This window comes from Lissotriton helveticus, chromosome 12 (assembly GCF_964261635.1).
Source record: "Lissotriton helveticus chromosome 12, aLisHel1.1, whole genome shotgun sequence".
Taxonomy (NCBI): domain Eukaryota; kingdom Metazoa; phylum Chordata; class Amphibia; order Caudata; family Salamandridae; genus Lissotriton; species Lissotriton helveticus.
In genome coordinates, this window is record NC_136073.1 from 16,821,670 (window position 1) to 16,838,417 (window position 16,748).

A 16,748-nucleotide genomic window follows, 5' to 3' on the forward strand; every position below is an offset into this window, starting at 1 on the left:
GCACACTGGAGGGAGTCCAGGGCAGGGGTGCAGGCACCAGCACCATGGAGGGCCCTCTGGCTGCACAGGAGCTCAGAGCACACTGGAGGGAGTCCAAGGCAGGGGTGCAGGCACCAGCTCCACCGAGGGCCCTCTAGCTGCACAGGAGCTCAGAGCACACTGGAGGGAGTCCAGGGCAGGGGTGCAGGCACCAGCACCATGGAGGGCCCTCTGGCTGCACAGGAGCTCAGAGCACACTGGAGGGAGTCCAAGGCAGGGGTGCAGGCACCAGCTCCACCGAGGGCCCTCTAGCTGCACAGGAGCTCAGAGCACACTGGAGGGAGTCCAGGGCAGGGGTGCAGGCACCAGCACCATGGAGGGCCCTCTGGCTGCACAGGAGCTCAGAGCACACTGGAGGGAGTCCAGGGCAGGGGTACAGGCTCCAGCTCCACCGAGGGCCCTCTGGCTGCACAGGAGTCCAGGGCAGGGGTGCAGGCACCAGCACCATGGAGAGCTCTCTGGCTGCACAGGGGTCAGGGCAGGGGTGCAGGCACCAGCTCCATGGAGGGCCCTCCAGCTGCACAGGGGTCAGGGCACACTTTAGGGAGTCCAGGGCAGGGGTGCAGGCACCAGCACCATGGAGGGCCATCTGGCTGCACAGGGGTCAGGGCAGGGGTGCAGGCACCAGCTCCACCGAGGGCCCTCTGGCTGCACAGGGGTCAGGGCAGGGGTGCAGGCACCAGCTCCACCGAGGGCCCTCTGGCTGCACAGGGGTCAGGGCAGGGGTGCAGGCACCAGCTCCACCGAGGGCCCTCTGGCTGCACAGGGGTCAGGGCAGGGGTGCAGGCACCAGCTCCACCGAGGGCCCTCTGGCTGCACAGGGGTCAGGGCAGGGGTGCAGGCACCAGCTCCACCGAGGGCCCTCTGGCTGCACAGGGGTCAGGGCAGGGGTGCAGGCACCAGCTCCATGGAGGGCCCTCTGGCTGCACAGGGTCCAGCCCTCCAGCTCAGCCAGGGTTCCAGCTCGAGCCCCCGGGCACCCTGGGACACATTTAATAGGCAGAGTGGCCGGTTTTGGGGTCAGTGAGGTGACGGGCCCCCACCCCCGCAGGCCCCTGCCTGGGGCCCTGACACCTGCCGCGTTGTTTACATCCGTGACGCCGCTGGCCCCTCCCACGGGTGCGGGGGCTCACCCCCCTCCTGTCCGCCCCTGCTACCCCTCGGGGGGAGACCTCCCACTCAACACTGCCAAAAAAACCCCAGGCGACAACCGACCCCCACCCCCACCAGCTCCCACCTTCTGCTCCCACCGGCTCCGGTGCACCGAGGCCGCCAACCGCCGCCAGCGAACCATCCAATCAGGAAGCCGGGTTAAACGGATTGACAGGCGAAGCGAAAGGACTGGGCGGGGCCTGGCGGCTTCCTGTGCCACGGACGCGGTGATTGGTTAGAGAAAGAGTCCGCCCACGAGCAAGACACTCTTGGCGCTAGAAGAAGCCGTGCGCGCCCCTGACCCGGAAGAGGACGCCGGATGCTCCGGAAGTGGTGGTCCAGCTGGACGTGGACCGCCTGCTTCTGAGCTGTATCATTCAGCAGGGGCTACAGTGTCTGAGTAGATGTGTGGGGGGGGGCTGCTGTTCCGCATGGGAAAACAAACCTTTATATATATATATATATATATATATATATATATATATATATATATATATATATATATATATATATATATATATATATATATATATATATATATATATATATATATATATATATATATATATATATATATATATATATATATATATATATATATACAGATAACTCTAACCACTAGTATATGTAGTAGACCTTTGTACTCTCTACCATTCCTATGTGACTCTTAGAGTTTATCCATTTGTATCTCTTCCTTGAGTGACTTTACTATTTGTACATTTGCAATTTTTCTTTGTTTGTATCTCTTCCTTGTGTAACTTTACATCTTGTACATTTGCAATTTATTTACATTTTTTGTTTGTATCTCCTCCTTGTGTGACTCGACAACTTGTACATTTGCAATTTTTTTCTGTTTCTACCTCTTCCTTGTGTGACTTTACAACTTGTAGATTTGCAATTTTTTCCGTTTGTATCTTTTTGTAACTCATGTAATCCTAAGTCCTTATGTATCGCAATTGGTTCTTATGTAAAGCGCTCTGACACCTTCGGGTAATGTTTGCGCTATATAAAAAATCACATTAAATAAATAAATAAATGGGTGACAGTTTTATTGGATTGCCAATGCTCTCACTCCAAAGCGTTGTGCTTGCTCAGGAGACTTCCACAGGTCCCCGCAGACAGCTGGGTTTATTTATTTAGTGCATTTTTATAAAGCACGGACATTACCCGAAGGTGTCAGAGCGCTGTACAATAGAACCAGTTACGTTACAAGAGAAAAGTGTTACACAATAGAACATTACAAATAGGAGACTTAAACGGAAGGTTACACAAACACAACATCCAACACACTACGCAAGGGTGAGGAAGGTACAAGAAAAAATATAAATACAAATTTGTGCTGGGCTGCATAAAACTCCATCTTCTCTGTGAGCTGAGGCCCAACTCTATCCATTTGACAGGCTGATTCCTTTCCAGACACAAGCCTTCCAAATTCTATCGCTCCCTTTCATGGGGTTCTTCGATGAGAGTTTGAGGAAGGTCGCTACTTTGGGATCTAATTCCGGGGTCTCTGTCACTCTATCTGGGATATTGGGAGCACACACAGTTCAGCACTTCCTTCCTTATCATAACCTTTGGTCATGGAAGTAATCCGCCACAAGGGAAAGGGGAGCCCAGTCAGAGGAGAGGGGGTGAATTATTGAGACTGGATCGGAGTCCAGGGGATTTGGGGGCAGGGGGAGGTGTAGGTAGGAAGGGAGGAAGAGTCGGTGTGTGAGGGAGAGGAAAGGGACTAGTCTGAGTCAGCATCTTGGGAAGGAGAGGTGTTTGCCACAACCGGTGTTGACATGGCAAGCATTCAGTACACGTGGTCGGAGGGCAAGGATTTGGAGATGCAGGCCATAGCAGCCATGTGGGGTCAGTCACATGAGTGGGAGAAGCCATCGTCATGGGACGGGAACAGAAGGGGGGAGCTGACAGCATACCTCGTGTGAATGGTTGGAGGGCTGCTACAAGGGCTCTACTGACCGACAGACGTTCAAAGCCCCCAAAAGTTTTTTTTCAAAGAGGAGATGTTCTTCCTCCATGTCAAAATCATACGTCTCACTACCGTAATACCGGGCTTCTGCCATTTTTAGCTCTCGTCTACGCAGCGCGCATACATTGCATAGGAGGGCCTTTTGCCATCGGTCTTCACTTTTCAAGCACTGCACTCATGCGGGAGCAAGCAGCTGCGCGCCACAAGCATGAGTGCAGTGCTTGAAAAGTGAAGACTGCTCTCCCAAGCCCGCACACCACTCGCGGGCTCACCTCCTGCTCCCCCTCTCTCTTTACGTGGCCACTCCCCTTCCAGTATGCCAGGCTCACCGGAGCGGTGCTTGTTTTAGTATTGGGACCCCCAAGCCGACCCACCACATTGGAAACTAACATCGTTGTACAAACATCTATCACTTGTTCAGTTGCTTGTGATGGTCGGGCACGTCATTAAATTTTGTTGATACAACATTGCATCTAATCCTAACACGTTGTCTCCTAAATAGATTGATTTTTGTCTCTGCTGAAGGCCTTTCGTGTTTTTTCTTTACTTTAATGCAGCACAATGTTTTGCATCTCGGAGTTTTCTGTGAAAGCTGTCCTTGAAAGGGTGTGTCGGTCACCCGAGTCCGTGGTGCAGTCTGCAAAGTTGGTTGGCAGCCCGTACACGTGTACTCCACATCTGCACTGTTAGATGAAAACATTCAAAAGCTCCCCTGTTTTTAAAGTGAGGAGTTAACAATATCTTCTCAATTTAAGCATGTGCCCTCGATTTAGGACAGAGTCTGGCAATACTCTGGTTTATTATTTATTTATTTATTTTATTTTTAAGGAAACAAGTTTATAATTCAGCTTTTCCCATCATTACTTTCATCGCTTCCTTTTCTTTTTGACTGTGTACTGTGTTTTTGTGTGCGTGTGTGGGGGAGGGGGGTTACACATAGAATGCGGTTATTTGTAGATGCTGAAAAAACACAGTTACTGGATTTTTGCAATCCTAGCTTACGTTTCATGTTTCCTAATATTTCCATGTTTTGCTGTTATTTTAAAAGTGCTCTCATGAGTCTGGTGCCTGCTGGGTACACTGGTCCGTCCATTACCTTTTATAGTACCAGCCCCATTATAGAACCACTGTTGGACCCGGCCTCGTGGCGTGGTCCTACCCCTCCCGCATGGCAGGCCCTGGACGACATCGGCCCTCCATCGACCCACTGTGGCCCCCCCGGACACCACCCTCAACGAACTCTCGACGAGAGCAGCCCCCTTGGCAACCCACGGCTCTCCCCCTGGAACCCGGCGAACCATGCTCGCCCCAACTCTGCAGGTCCGGCCCCACCCCGAGCCGCCATTTCAGGCCCGACTCCATCTTGGGCCCACCACGTCCCGAGCACGTGACCTCGGCCGCGGCCCCAGCGAAGCCCTGACATCGAGGCACCAAGATCCACCCAGGTGGTAGAGTGGCCACTTGACGGATCCAGGAGGAGGGGAGTTTCGATGGCCCTCCAGCCGTCCCCGGACGCCTGGTATCGATCGCCCTCCGGCCTCCCTGGGCGCTGGCTCCACCCCCCTGCTGGGTGTCTGGACACCTTCGTCCCGGCCCCTCTGACCCCCAGGCGCGAGGGTCCGGACATCAAAGGACTCCAGTCCTATATCTGGGCCAGCCCTGGATTAGGACTCTAGTTGTATCTTGGAGTCGAAGCCCTGCTGACCTCGTCGCGGCTGATCCTGATAAGAACTCTTGTGCCTGGAACCTGGCACCTCGGAGCCCTGCTGACGCTGTCGCGGCCCGACCAAGCTGAACCATCTTCTCAGCCCTGCTGACGCTGTCGCGGCTCGACCAAGCTGAACCACCTTCGGAGCCCTGCTGACGCTGTCGTGGCCCGACCAAGCTGAACCATCTTCTAAACCCTGCTGACGCTGTCGTGGCTCGACCAAGCTGAACCACCTTCGGAGCCCTGCTGAGGCTGTCGCGGCCCGACCAAGCTGAACCATCTCCTGAGCCCTGCTGACGCTGTCGCGGCTCGACCAAGCTGAACCATCTTCGGAGCCCTGCTGACGCTGTCGCGGCTCGACCAAGCTGAACCATCCTCAGAGCCCTGCTGACGACGTCGCGGCTCCTTGCACCCCCCAGCTCGAGGATTGAGAGCTGTGCGCAGGGGATCCTAGTACCAGTGGGTACCAAGACTGTCCCGCTACCCCCTTCCCCCTGAGACCGAGACTTTACGGATCCCTCGATCCCTTTTGTACCTATTGCTGCGAGAACTTGCCTTTATTCTTTATATAAAGACTCTTAAATTTACTCTTGTGTGGTGTCCCTCTGTAGTGGTGTGATTACTCGGCTGTTACGATTGTAGGAGAGGAGCCTCGCCAAGGAGGCCTCTCGACGGCGCTCGGCCTATTCCATAAAGAGAGGTGGGTCTCGGGGTGGTCAGTCAGACATCTTCTGTCTCCCCTGGGATCGCCTTTCTAACAACCACCATGTGTTCGTATTTGAACTACTATTCAGAGAAGAGATGTGGAATGGTCCCATTGCAGGTCTAAATTGCATGATAGCACCACAGCTGTCGCATATGTTTTAAGAGGTACTACTGGTGAAAGTGTACAAAAGTTATATTTTTTTCTGAAATGTTGAGAATAGGGTATTTTGAGCCTCTAGTATTTCCGCAGGTATCCTTTATCATGTCTTTAAGAAAGGATTTATAGTGTAAGCTTGCACAAACATCCCAGAATATAACACGAAAGGTTGTCCTGTTACTCTGGATTAATCTTAACTGAACTTCTAGGCCATGTCAGTCCTGATGGAGAATATAAGTAACTCCAGCGCCTTTTAGCCTAATTGTGGCTGATCAGTAAAGCGTAACTTAAGTCCCATTGTGACATTAATGATTTTGGAAAGTCCTCAAATATACTTCAAACATTCCTATCTCTTGTGCTTTTTGATGTCTGTGTCACGTCAGCTGTGGTGAGTAAGTGGGTAGGACAAGACTTGGGCATAGAGTTTAATCAATGTGCCATAGAGTTTGAAGCAGCACCTCACTGATGGTGCAATAAGGCCAGAAGATGTCTGGAGTTGCTTGGTTTCCAGTAAAAGGGGTTGTGGCAGGGTGGTCCATCTTGACTACTCCTATTGTTGTGGATGGCCCATCCAATGCTCTCCCAGTACACTTTGAACATACAAAAGGAGGGGAGGGCCTGGAGAATCTTTTGGCCACGCATAACTTATATGAGTCTAGTTGCTGCCCGCCAGGGCCAAGACCTTCGACATACAAAGGGAATGACACAGGTTCAATTATAGATTTTATTTTCATTTCATCCTTTATTCTGAATTATATCTTAAGTTATAGAGTCGTGGACTCTATTTTTAGCGATCACAACCCTGTGGCATTAGAGGTATCGCAAGTAGGATTTATTGATTTTAAAGATTCTAATGAACCAGGGGTACAATTGATGAAAAATTTAACATCAATATGTAAAGGGGGAAAGTTGAAATGGTCTAAAGTGACACCAATTGCTTTCTTACAGGAAGTTTTAACAAAAACCGAAAGGGAAGTCGGTGTTTGCCTAGACCCTCTATCTACCAATAGCAACATCGTACAGGCTTTTGAAACAATATGCCAAAAAATTAACAAAGATTTAACCCTTAAACCAAAAAGGGGGAGACAGATTGTTAAACGTTGGTTTGACTCTTACTGTTCAAGGGCCCACACTAACTTATTACATGCCCTCAAAGAGACACCAAGAAACAAGGCCAAAGTCATCCAACTAAGGAAAGAGTATAAACAGGCCATTTGGAAAAGAAAGAAGGACATCAAAGAGCAGGCCTGGTTGGACCTTCAATCGCCAGAGGTCCTCCGGGATAGTTCAAAATTTTGGGAAGTTGTTAATCATTCATACTTCTCGGAAGGAGATAGCCACTCAGTAGAGTGTGTTATCCCTGACGATCAGTGGCTATCCCACTTTGGTAATATTTATAAACAAACTGTATTCAGTCCATCCAAGGATAGCCCTGACCACTCTAACGCTGACCCAATTGAAGCTTTCACAATAGAAGAGATAGAGGATGCAATAAATAAGACATCTATTAACAAGGCCCCAGGACCTGACGGGGTCCCGGCCGATCTGTACAAAGTAGCACCCACATTCTGGTCAAAGGTTTTGAGAAATGTGTTTAATGCAGTCAGAACAGGTGTGATACCACAGTCTTGGGCTACCTCTATCATCATACCCATTTTTAAAAAAGGCCTCAAGAACGACCCTGCCTGTTACAGGCCTATCTCCCTAATTGACTCTGCTGTTAAGATCTTGGGCAGAGTCATTTTGGGGAGATTAACATCCTGGCTGGAGGGCAGGGGAATTCTTTCGAACGCCCAATATGGCTTCAGGGCCAAAAGAAGCACATTGGATCAATGCTTAAATTTGTATCTGATAACCTCCAAATACACCATAGTCAAAAAAGGAGTGTTATATATGGCTTTCATGGACCTCTCCTCAGCCTTTGACCTGGTTAACAGGTCGAGGCTGTGGGGGGTCCTTTTGGAGATAGGCATTGATAAATCCTTAGTGGGCTTTTTGGCTGACTTACATCAGGGGCTGGAGGCCACAGTGAGAGTGACCAGGGACGGTAGGTGCACAAATCCCTTCAGCTCCGAGAGAGGAGTGAGGCAGGGATGTATTCTTGCCCCGCTCCTCTTCACCTTGTACATAAACACCCTCGAGCCGGTTCTCTCTGCCTTGGGCGCCGACGTCCCGCGTGCAGGAGACACTAACATCCCAGTTCTCCTGTACGCGGATGACGCGGTCCTCTTGGCGAGAACCGGTGTTGCCCTGAATAAACTCCTGGCCTCCTTTGGGGAATTCATGACCTCACTAGACCTAAAAGTGAACACACAAAAATCTCACGTCATGATCATGGGAATAAAAGGGATAAAGAGGAGACCAATAACCATGGTCTGTCTAGGAAAGGAGGTCCAGAGGGTTCCCTCTTTTACCTACCTGGGCGTCCTATTCGATGATAAAGGTACGTGGGGTCCCCAACTTAAGGCCAAATCCAATGCACTAAGCAGATCGACAGGAGCCATCCTGAATTTTGCCAGAAAACTGGGTTCAAGACCGACGAGCGCGATCCTCAAAGTGTATAATGCCAAGAGCATCGCAATCGCTAATTATGGGGCTTCAATCTGGGGATACATAGAGCCCGTCCCTATTCAAAGGGCAGAAAACAGGTTTTTAAGATCATTGCTTTCTGTTCCCCAGTCGACCCCTACTTTTTCCACCCACTCAGAACTGGGAGTTGGGTATGTCTCTGATTTGATAAAATCTGCCCCGGTTACTACTTGGCTCAAAACCTGGTTAAATGAAGAGATCTCTTTAAATCATAAAATTCTAGATGATTGTTTAAATTTGGATGGAGTTCTCAAGATCCCCTGGATGTTGTATGTAAAAAATATGTTAGTAAAGGTGGGACGCATCGACCTTTTTTACTCACCTAAGAGCATAACCAAAGTGGACGTTAAAACAGTTAAGGATTCACTGATGAACCTTTTTATTTCAGAGCGAGAGGAAACCGAACTTATGAAATTTACTGTGAGAAGGAATTTCAGATTGAAAACCGTCCCAGGCCCAGAACCCTACCTGATACTTGTAAACAACTCTTTCCACCGCTTTCTTTTAATTAGATTTCGGTTGAATTTAATTCATTTTTTATTGGGGTCATACTATAGATGGGAGACGCCGGAAAACAATAAACCATGTGATTGTGATAACTTCTCACCCCAGGACACTCTACATTTTATTATGTTCTGCGATCACTATGATAAAATCAGAAGGAAATATCTTGTCCCCATCCTTAGAGAGGCCCGCTTCTTACACGTGAAGCCAGCGCTCTTATTCCTGCAACTTTTGCACAATGCACACGTCACCTTTCATGTTGCAAGTTTTTTAGTAGCAGGAGTACGCATCAATAAAAAGCGCAGAAAATGTAATAACGGATTGATTATAAACGAAATTTTTTAAAGGCAACTGTTCTTAAGAATCAAACTCCCACAAGAAAATAGATTTAGCGATGTTTTATATATTTTAAATGTACCTTCTTAACCTTTTTATCTATTTCTTCTGTATATAGGAATTGCATGCACTCATGTCACTTTACATTTTGCTGCTATGAACTATGAATTGTTATGTACATATTATGTAAATATTCTCCCTGTGTTATTTAATTTTTTTTGTACGTGTAACATTTGAAATGTATCCTGTGTCTTTTTATGATTTTTTAAAAATCGAATAAAAGTGATTGACTGACTGACTACTCCTATTGGGGGAAGGACAAAGGGTTATTTGCATATGGGCTTCTTATTTCTTTAATGGCCCAGATCATTTAAACAAGCACTGACAAAGCCAATAGGTATGGATGTCTCTGCCATTCTTTTGGCTTTTGTCAATGGTGCTCTCTTTTGTTATGGGTTTGCGAACTTTTAATGTGGGGAAATCTGCCAGGCCATCCTCAATCTTAAAAAGAAACAAGCATTGGCATAGCCAATAGGTCTCACCTTTGGGACCTTATAAGTGTTTAGTTATACAGCACAATATCCTTGGTGTAACAGCATCAAGTGTTGCATGGCTAAACACTTATAAGATCCCAAAGGCGAGATCCATTGGCTATGCCAATGCTTGTTGCTGTATAGTATGCAGATAATAATGTTGGAATGCTGGCTACAAGCAGCGTGGGGGGGGGGACCCCAAGTATAAAGAGCCGCAAGGAGGCAAACAAAAGTATAATAGACTAATCATCCCCTCAGGTTAAGCCTGTAGACAATCATTTATACTTACCCACACAGGCATAGGGGAAGTGTTGGGCAGGGGCCCCTCCGACGATCTTCAGCTCTGGAAGGTGCAGGCATTCACTTGCGAGGCAGCTTGAAATCACCAAGGTTTCTTGCAGTATGTGTAACGTGCAGACAGCAAGCTAAAACCAGGACAGAACTATCCAAGCGTTTAAACACTCTGCTCCCCACTTCCTGAGCACCCACATCGGTTGCTGAATAAGCGCCAGTGGCCCACAGGGCACGCGTACGATTTGGAAACACTCTAATCAGACAAAGCACGGCAAACGACTTCATAAGCACCATAGCGAAATTGAACTACTTTTTTTAGTTTGGAGCTACAAAGAAAGAGGATTTAAGATGGCAACTTGGCGTAATATCAGCAGGGTATAGGCTGATTGATGTATTGCTAGTGCATCATTAAAGAAATGTTGGGAAATGTAATCTATGTGAATGTTAAAATGTATTTGGCTACTGTGAAAACTATGTAAATAAACAGGGAAGAAAGAGAAAGCATAATCCAAAGCCTCCGGTCCTGACATAGAATCCTGGCACTGGAAGAAACTGTGGACACTGCTCACCTGGGGGAGGTCGCCGGATTCTCCGGAAGTGTGGTCCAGCTGGACATGTGGCATGGTCCGGCGGCTTTTGTGCTGCCTCATGGTATCTGCAGGGACAATGTCTGAGCAGACAGGGGCAGATGTGGGTGAGGCCTTGCAGATCATCTGCATTTTCCGCATAGGAAAACAAACATGTTTGGCAATGCAGAATAGCAAAGCCAAAAGGATGGGTTACTTAATTTAATTGGATTGCCAATACTCAAGTTCCTGGTTTGATGGGCAAAGTGCATATATGCACAGGGATAGCACTCCCATGTCTCCGCCTACTTAATCACTCTGGAGTGTGATCCTTCCCTGAAAACAACTGAAACATGAACAACCCAGTGGTTGATGATACCAGACTTTTATCTTCCTCTGATGGACATGCAGATCCAATTCAGGGGTCTGCTACTACTAAATTCTTGGGTGCACCTCCAATACTTGGGGTATGTTCCTTGCATGTTCACTGGAGATTCTGCTGCTCCTTTCCCCTACTACTGGCACCTGTCTACTATCCTAGGTAGGAATGTTAACTCCAAACAAGGGGGCACTCAATAATCCCATAGGAGACTATGTCTGAGTTTAACACATATAAGGGCTGGTTACTTCCCCAGCCCAGCAGGCTCCTGCAAGGAGGGAATGGGGGAGCTGAATGCTTGGCAAGACAGATATCTGCTTGGTTTACAGTAATCACACAGGCCCATCAACTCATCCTCATTCAGTGAACACATTCACCCTTGATAATAGTACCAACTACTTCTAGATATGTTAGCCCAATAGTTCCTATGTAGGAGAGGCTGTGCATACTTTACCAGGAGAGAGTCAGTGGGCAAACACCCCAAACCCTGGACAGATGGCTACTTTACCCCATAACTGTGTTCACTTCAGTTATTTCTGAGTCATTTTGTTTCTCTGCTTCCCCAATGTGGAATGGATCAAGGCTAAATAGGTCAAGTTCTGATGATGGAGTTAAACAGGGAGTAGCATTGGCGGTGCCAGGAGGGGAAGCAGTAGAACAACAGGGAGGTGGAGAGCAAAACTAAGAGGGCAGGAATGTAAAGGGAAAGCAGCAAAGAAGGAAGAGAGCAAGAAAACAGACACTCCCATGTAGGTCCTTGAATGTAAGAAGTGGAAGGATACCAGGTATCCTATAAAAAGGATAGTAAAGAAGGTATGCTCCAGGGGAGAGTTACCCACATGAAAAGGAAGGAATCCCATCAAATGAGAAGAGAGCAAAAAAGCTTGACAAGACTGCTAGCCATTGATAAGCAATGGGCTCCCCCAAGTATTGGTGTATATATATTTCAACAACAGATGGCTGAAGTTGTCAGTAGCCAAGACCTAAATAGGCTCCAGGAATTCATACTATAATCACTTGGTTTTATCAGGTCTGCCCAAGACGCAGCAGAGATGTCCGCCATACAAGGAAAGAGACATAGACAGAAACAACGCTTAAGGCCATAACACAGTAACTGAAAGGAAAATTAAGCTGGACTTGCCCAGTTGCCATAAAAGTGGAACCACCAGCATAGAAATCCCAAGTGCAGGACTCACAATATAGATACTTCTTTATTTTTAGTGACATTTACAGACAGGAAAATTCAATGCCATACTGTGAAGTAGGCAGGCCATTATGTTTTGCAAGAGGCGTTTCTTACCTGTTAATTCTTTAAGTGCGTTAGACTACTGCTTGGCCTCACCTGTTCAAGTAATGACTGCGTCTTTTCACCTCAGCTTTCCTTTTCGAAATGAAACAAAACTTACAGTAAGATGGGAAATAAGGTTTCTTTTTGTATACTTCTACTTTATTTATAGGTTCAGCTGCACCATTTTTTTTGCTGCAGAGTTTTATATAGCGCGAACTAGACCCGAACTGAATCAGGTATCTGAGCGCTTTACATAGCACCAGTTACGTTACATGAGGACACGCATTCATTTTAGGCGCGGGGAGATTAAGTGATTTGCCCAGAATCACAGGAGGTTTTTGGCGTCGTTACTGAGACTCGAACCCAGATCCCCAGGTCCGAGGTCGAGCGCCCTAGCCGTTAGGCCACCTCCTCACCATATGGTTCATGATAAATCCGGCAATGGAAAAGTTCTGTGGTGGACCCTCCCCCACACTTCCCTGGATGCCCTAAACACTTGCTCATTTTGTATAATGGTTAATCAAGCCCTGGCTAGATGGTGGGAGGAAGCATCAAGCTGTCTCCAGAGAAACCAAAGTATCTCAGAACAGAGTACCCAGATGAAAGTCAATAGGAGAAGCAAAAGACACTTCCTATATATATATATATATATATTTAGTTGGCGGAATCTCTCCCCATCTCACAAATGCTCACTAAGAGTCCTAGAGCAGCCAAGAAACAGAGACATCTATACATACAGACATCATGTCTAGACTTATATTCAACAGATAAACATAAACTTTTTTAGATCTTATTTTTCTAGTTTTTATTTGTACTCTTTAATGCCTCCGCAGCCCTGAACGTTCCGTGCTGGTGCGGAACGTTCTATTGCGCGGGCGGGGCTGCGATGTTCAGCGGACGTGCGCAGCACTACCGAGGTAGTGCACGCGACGTCCGCTGAACGTGCGCAGCATTAAAGGGGTTAAGTAAAAAAGATATCTTGTATAGTTTGTTTACAAAGACATACATTCTTAAATGTAGCAAAATAACAATACTGTGGAACAAACAGCAAAAGAGAAAAAATATATACATAGGTGAAAGGCCTAGAAACTCAGCATGGCAATATGATTTCAAAACGTAGGCAGGTAGTTCAATATATAAAAAAAATTATAAACATATTAGCAATTGATGGAATACTGGGAGGGCGAGAGAGCAGAATGACAGTGTTGCTAGGCAAGGACCTCAGCGGGCTGAGGCAGCACTGTGATTGTGACATCACAACCTCTCAGTTCTGATTGTAGGAGATGCTTGGGGACGTCAGAGCCTTTTCTCCCAGTAACCAATGGTCAGAGGTGGCATACTGTGGCAGAGACTGGACAGAGACTTTTGTGTGACTGGAATGCTTCAATTACAGAGTAGTTAATTATATTACCCAGCTCATGAAGTATTCTGGGGCTGGCGTCTCCCTGTCTCTCCAGAGTACCATGGACTCAACCTCTGCCCCACTCCTTTGTCGTTGGACTGCCCACCCACACACATACCACCAATGTACACTTACTTTACTGCCATCTGCAAAAGGAGTAGTGAATTCAGAGTACCACAGGCAGCTTGAAAGAATGGCTGCTTAGTCCTGCTGGGCAGCTTAAGCTCTCTCTCTAGTTGTGCAGGGCACAGAAAAGTCACTGACCCTTCTCTGCCACAGTGTGCCAACTCTGTTCCTTGGTTGCTAGGAGAAAAGGCTCTGACATCACCACGCATATCTGCCAATCGGACCCGAGAGCTTGTGATGCCACAATCACTGTGCTGACTTAGCCCACTGTCTGAGTTCCCTGCCTAGCAACACTGTCATTCTGCTTGGACGAGTGGCTCCTTGCCTCCAGTCTTCAAACCTGGTCTCTGACAGAGCTCAATGCTCAGCCTCCCGTGTGTCCATGCTCCAGTTAGCAGGTATGTTGGTATAATCTCCTTACATCCTTCAAAAAAAAAAATTTTTTTTTTTTATTAACATTTCCAGGAATATATCTGGTTGGGCACATTTGTTACACATGCACGAGCCGAAAGATGAAGGCCGGAAGGTATTACATTGAAAACCAGTAACGAGTTGCAGTCTATAGCTGAAAGTTCCTGATAGAGCGCGCGGGTCACCCGACCAAAAATTTCGCCACTTCTGGCTTCGGGCCCATATATTTCAAATCACCATATACATTGATCAGATGACCTCACGCTCTGCTATCAGATATTAGTGAGTCCCTTTCGTTATTCTTCAGTGTACCCGACTTACCATCCACCGACACGGGTACCTATGACCATCATGGATCAGGGAGCTAGCTGTAAAAGGGAAGGCAGCAAAATACAAACCCAACAAAATAATATTCAATACCTTTGTAAAATGACCACGGACAACTGGAAGTTTTAAAGTCTTTATCTAATTTAGTAAAATTCAGATAGCATCAAATTCACAGTAATTAAGCAATCGATAATCAGAATAACAGAAAGCACATAGCTGAATAGGAAATAAGTCAGAGCAACCATTTATAATCTAATGGAACCAGGACACATTCAAAAATGAAAGATCAGGAATTAGAACGTTTAAGATGAATCACTAAGATGGGATAGGCTTTGATTAGGACTAGTATTCTAGAATTATTTCAAGGGAATGAGACAGGAGTTCGGGACATTTATACAACTATAGGAGAGTCTATAGAGAGAGACACGCTATGCTTTAAGGCAAAAGTGCTTTAGACAATTTAAGTAGGGAGGTTCTAGACCATATCAGGAAATGACAAACTGCAATGCAAAATATAATTTCTAACAGGTAGGGTAACATAGGAACACGTTTATGAAACAAATGCAAATGACTTTATAATTCAATGGTTGCGGAAAAGCATGGAAAATTAACATATGCAAAGGTATGTCTTTATTGAAGCAAAAGACAGAAATTCAGGAAGGTGCAAGATTCAGAGTGATATTTACCTAGACTGGTGTGAAAACCAAACCCTGGCCACGGGTCAGTTAAGGACAGGAAACCCTCAAGGAAGGATACCCCTCAATGGACAGCAGGTGCAGAATGGACACCCAGGACAGGACAGGAAACCCTCAGATTAGGAATCAGGACAGGACCTCTCGGACAGGACCCTCAGGACAGGACCAGCACCCGCAGTTCGGAAGCAACGCCTGCGCTCCACCCTCACTGCAGCTATCGATCAAGACCCCGATTGGGTCAGCGAACTCCCAGCAAAGTGCTCCGCCAGCACTTTAAGGTTTAGTAAAACCTTAGTCTATGGTCAATTTCGGACAGAGTGCTCCGCAGCTCTCTGTATCTTCAGTCACCTATTGAGTGCGTTGGGTCAGTGACAGGTCAGCTAAACCAGACAAGTCGGACGACTTCCCTAGGTGAACCCAGGGTAGTTATACTGTTTGGGGACGGTGTACCACCCCCCAATGTTGCAAAGTGTCAGAATCCCTCAATTTGGATTGGTCCTAAGGTAGGCTTTGGGTAACACACCAATCAGAATAGACTATTTGGAGGCCTAATTTACATCTCTGGGTACCGCCTAGCAAGATTGGGGTTCCCATGAGAAACTGTACGGCAAACAGTAGCGCAACACACATTGTATCATATAAGGAGCAACTTTCTCCGTTCTCGTAGGGCAGAGGTGGCTTTCCCATGAGCATCTTGACGGTGGCTGCCAGCTGGCTGAGTTCCACTGTCCAATGTTGCCACCTTTCAGTGCACCACGAGTCTGCGCAGAAGAGACCCTCAATATGGCTCCCAACCGGTTCGGACCCCCATTTCCCGCAGTACATGAAAAGTAAGCGAGAACAAATTAATACATTGAAATAAATGTATGTAAACACATCATTGGTCTTGTACTTCAAACATATCATTATAAAAATATACTATGCAGTTTAAATGTTAGCAACATATACACACTCACAAGAGCATTACCACGTTATTCACGAAAGCTGTGTATTACGCATGCGCACCCTTTCCCTCCAAAACTTATAACTACGTCAGGTCACGTGAGTGTGACTGACGCATGCGCAGAAGCACTTTTCAAGCGGCGGCCATGTTTTAGAGACATTGTTTAGTTGTATTAGAAATACACGTACGCAAGCTTCCTCTACCTTGTTCGAATATGAAAATAAAAGATTAGTAAGACGTACAATTTATTAATTGATTACACACGGCCGAGGTTCTTGACTCGAGCAAGTCGCGATGCGATGCTTGCTCTATCATTCCCAATGTCCATTGAGTAAAAAAATGCAAGGCAATGTCAGAGTGCACAATATACGGACTGTTAAGAGCTGAGCTCAACAAGCCAAACCGTGAAAGTGAGAATAACAAAACCAGAATGAAGGGGGGAAGGATAAGGGGTATGGTGGGGCGGAGGAAGACCAGCCTACGCGTGTAATGCAGTGGGAACAAGCATGCACATTTAAAACAATCTTTAAGCTGAGGGTGCAGCCCTACACTGCTTCTCCAGCGGGGTGTGATCGTGAGGGGTCTGAATCTGCTGTGTGTTATTGCAGGTATGCTA

At 47.0% G+C, this 16,748-nt stretch overlaps 1 protein-coding gene across 2 annotated transcripts in view; it reads right to left on the reverse strand.

Moving 5' to 3' along the window:
- The window catches only part of LOC144799087 (spindlin-W-like), an 85,701-nt gene extending 84,313 nt beyond the window's left edge, over nucleotides 1-1,388 (reverse strand). For both annotated transcript variants that reach the window (XM_078670274.1, XM_078670272.1), the window contains exon 1: nucleotides 1,277-1,388. The gene's annotated coding sequence lies outside the window, so the exon portion shown is untranslated. The remainder of the gene's footprint in view (nucleotides 1-1,276) is intronic.
- Between the last annotated feature and the right edge of the window lie 15,360 nt (nucleotides 1,389-16,748).